Source organism: Desmodus rotundus, chromosome 8, assembly GCF_022682495.2.
Source record: "Desmodus rotundus isolate HL8 chromosome 8, HLdesRot8A.1, whole genome shotgun sequence".
Lineage (NCBI taxonomy): Eukaryota > Metazoa > Chordata > Mammalia > Chiroptera > Phyllostomidae > Desmodus > Desmodus rotundus.
The window spans coordinates 54,822,500-54,826,776 of NC_071394.1; the positions used below are offsets into that span (position 1 = coordinate 54,822,500).

Here is a 4,277-nt window from a genome sequence, read left to right on the forward strand (position 1 = left end):
CAAATTGAGTTTTTCTGTGTGGCTTGGCTTTAGATCTGAAAACAAGCTTGAAAGAATTCAGGGTAGTTCCTGGACCATTGTTTTAGAGCTACCTATTGATACCTGCCATAGTTGTGGCGGGGCTTAAGTCCTTGGAGCAATTTGTTCTGGTAGGGCTTGACTCAATGAAGCAATTTTGGGGAACATTTTATTCTACCTGTTTCAGTTGCAGTAGAGACTGCAGTGCCACCCAAATCTGGCTCCCCCCCCAAACCTGGCTTTTTATAGAAATAGTTTGCTGTGCATTATTACAAAAACAAGTGAAAGGTAATGTTAGTTCAGTTTTCAACATACTGTATACATATGTGTTTTTCAAAGTCACATTTTTCCCTGGCCAGGTAGCTTAGATGGTTAGAGTGCCGTCCGTGTGTCAAGATTGCCGGTTGGACGCCTGGTCACGGCACATGTAAGAGTCAGCCAGTGACGGCATAAATAACGAGACAAGAGTTTCTCTCTCATATCAAAAAAAATTAAGTCGTATTTCAATGAATTTTGCTAATTTAAGTTTGAAACAATGCAATTAATTATATTTTGTGCCCTTTAACCATCTCCGTGTAAGGTATACCTTGTTTTACTACACTTTGCTTTTTAGTTTGCTTCACAGATACTGCATTTTTTAAAAATTGAAAGTTTGTGGCAACCCTGCATTGAGCAAGTACATTGGTGTCATTTTTCCAACATAATTTGCTAACTTTGCATCTCGGTGTCATCTTTTGGTAATTCCTGGTAATTTGTCAAACTTTTTCATTATTATTATACTTGCCTGACACCCAAGCAAGAAACTGAAGATTTCTTTGGAGGACCTGGTAACCTGGTTGTCTGCAAGAGAAACAATTACAGATCCTGTTGGAGGCACCCAGCAACAGCAACAATCAGGCTCACTGCAGACGCTATAATGAATCCCACCCCTCGGAAGTCCTGCTCTGCGCAGGTACCGAATCAGCTTTTAGTGCCTCCCAGACACAGGAGAAAGCATCTAACATGGAAGACAGAGACCAAACATGTTTTATGTCAACCATAATTTTAAAATAAATTTAAAAAAAATTAAAAATGAAAGGAGAGTGCTCGCTTCGGCAGCACATATACTAAAATTGGAACAATACAGAGAAGATTAGCATGGCCCCTACGCAAGGATGACACGGAAATTCGTGAAGTGTTCCATATTTTAAAAAAAATGAAAGGAGAAAGAAACAGCAATAAGAAGAGAGACAATGCCAAGACCAAACAGAGCCTGGAGGGCAAAGTGGAGCCCCAGCTACATTTGAGCTCTGCCTCTTTTCTGACGCCAGTACTAACCCTGACCTGACTCTCGGTTTCATAAAACAACAAATCCCTTATAGCTTCAGCTACTTTACTTACAAACAATAACTGTAATACAGGGGCCAGGTCCAGCGCCAAATGTGGAGATATGGGAAGGGTGTTTATAAACATAGAAAGTACTATAATCTGATACTTCTTTCTGATGACTGATGAGATTTGACAGTGGTCTTAAAACAGTTCTCTCAACTAAAATTCTGTATTTATTCTAAACAGGAATTGTATTTCCTCTTATTTTTTAGTTAGTGGTTTACATTATTTCCCTTTAATCCTGCAAGAGAATTACATTTTGTACATTTTGCTCTCATTTCCTGGCTGTATTCTCCCCTGTAAGTATTTACACTCCTGATACTGAGTTAAAGCTGAAAATTGCTTTGTTTTCCATCCTCCTGGATTGATGTATGAAAGAGAAATCACACTGCTTGTGACCTAAGAAACTCGGAAGTGAGTTAAAACAGTCATGCTTGAACCTGGCTTTGTGTCAGAATCATCTGGGGGAGCATCAGTCCCCTAACATATGATTACGGCCCCATTCCCGATCGTACTGGAAGCAGATTGAGTTGAATTAACATTCAGCAATGCTGTATTCAACAATTGTATTTTTTCTTGATGAGACAAAGATATAAAACATTCTTGCCCTGGCTGGTGTTGCTCAGTGGATTGAGTACCAGCCTGAGAACCAAAGGACTGCAGGTTCAACATCCAGTCAGGGCGCATGCGTGGGTTCCTGGCCTGATCCCTAGTTGGGAGCGAAGCAGAGGCAACCACACATTGACGTTTCTCTCTCTTTCTCCCTCCCTTCCCCTCTCTAAAAATAAATAAATAAGATCTTTTTTAAAAAAAGAAAAAAATTCTCTCTTTACTTTCTGTCACTGGTGGGCAGATATGAGCTCATGAGAGTCTTTCTTCAGCTTTGTGAACAGAAGGAACAAGTTGGCCAGGTCAAAGTTTGCACTAAAGATGTAATTTCATGAATATCAAAATGAACTGTAACCAGTGTGGCTTAGTTGGCTGGGCATTGTCCCACAAAACTAAAGGTCACTGGTTTGATTCCCAGTCAGGGCACGTGCCTAGGTTGCTGGTTTGGTCCCGCTTGGGGAGGGTATGAGAGGCAACTGGTGGATGTTTCTGTCTCACATAGGTATTTTTCTCCCTTTATTTCTCTCTTCCCCTCTCTCAATAAATAAATAAATAAATAAATAATAAATCTTAAAAAGAAACTATCAAAATGAGAGTGATGGGAAATTCTGTTTGAAAAGTTCAGAACTTTTGTCAATCATTTACCATTTGTTGAACTCTTGATTTACAGCAGAAAACATGCAAGCAACTAGGATACAGAAAAAATTATTTTTTACTTCAAAATCAAACTCACATAAATTTCCATGACTTAAGTCATAGAAAGATTAATACCTGGGTATTTATCTTTATTTCTGTTCAATTGTATGCACTGATACTCGATTCTTATGTACTACAGAAGACAATGTCCTCCAAAAATTCTCTTCGGATATAGAAAATACATTCAGATCTAGGAAATATCACTGAAAAGACTTTAATATTACTTCTTGGAGAAAAATATGCTCAAGAAAAATTAGAATGTCTTCTTCCAGTCTAAATTCAAAAGAGATTGTCTTGAGTCTATTCGGATTCCTGACCGAGAAAGACCTCTCAAAATGGCCTTTCTTGCCTGTCTGTCCCTGGACACAAGGAATCCAAAGTTTTAAGAAAGTAGGTATAACTTGGAGCAGGAATGAGATATACGGTTTTCAGGACCCACATATTCTTCCTGTTGGAGACAAAGCCTCATATAGTGGCTCTGATTCACGTGTACATGCCACATCCTGGAAGATGGCACCCACCTTTGCAACTGTTGCAAACTATTGCAACTATTGCACCTTTGCACACTATTGCCTCCATACTGACACATCATTGTCCCTCCAGTAGGCTATTATAATGTACTCTCAGGCCAACTACTTCCAGATGGTGCATATATGATATGGCCAGCTGATTCCCTGGTCACAGGCCTGCTCCCACATCTCCTTTGCTGTGAAGTGGGTCTACTGATCAGATCGCATGTTGTGTGGAATCTATGCCCGTGGATGAGGCACTCCTATAAGACCCCAGATAGTAATGTTGGCTGATTGACTCTACTGGCAGAAAAAGGAAAGTAATATCCAGAATAAGGTATTCCAGTGAGAACAAATTTGTTAAACTTTGTATTAGTCTGCTAGTGATAAAGTATCACAAGCTGGGAAGTTTAAACACAGAAACTTATTCTCACAGTTCTTGAGCTAAAAATCCACAATCAGGTGTCAGCAAGATTGTGCTCTCCAAAGGCTCTGGGAAAGAATCCTTGACTCCTCTAGCAATCCTCGGTGCTCCCTGGCTTGCAGGTACATCACTCCATTGTTACATGGTGTTCTCCCTTCATGTCTGTGTCTTCTCCAATTCTTAGCACACCACCCACCTTGGATTAAGGTCCATCCTACTCCAATATGAACTCACCTTAACTAATTGCATCATCAATGACCTTATTTCCAAATACAGTCACATTCTGAGGTACCTGGAGTTGGGACATCAACATATCTTTTTAAGGGACTCAAGTCAATCCATAACAGAGAGTCTGGAGGCATATTTCAGTTTGGAAGAAATAACTTTCTAATAATAATATTTATTCAAAAGTGCAATAATTTTCTGAGTTAGGATCATTTCCACCATTAAAGGTGGTCTGGCGTGACCAATTCAAAGATGGTGATAAATAATTAATTCAGTGGTTAGCTTATTGGACTAGTAAGTATTAAATTTCTTTCCAGCTGTTAGTCAATAGGCAATAAATTTATGAACTAAGTAAAATTACATCACACTAAATGTTTCATTATCATTGCCACCTGAAAACTTCACTCATATCTCCACTCACTAATTGG

The 4,277-nt window shown here is 39.2% G+C and overlaps 1 non-coding gene across 1 annotated transcript; it reads left to right on the forward strand.

Moving 5' to 3' along the window:
• The first annotated feature begins 1,100 nt into the window (after positions 1–1,100).
• On the forward strand, positions 1,101–1,207 carry LOC112320889 (U6 spliceosomal RNA). Its single transcript, XR_002976459.2, has one exon. It is a non-coding gene; the product is annotated as a U6 spliceosomal RNA (small nuclear RNA).
• Positions 1,208–4,277: the final 3,070 nt, after the last annotated feature.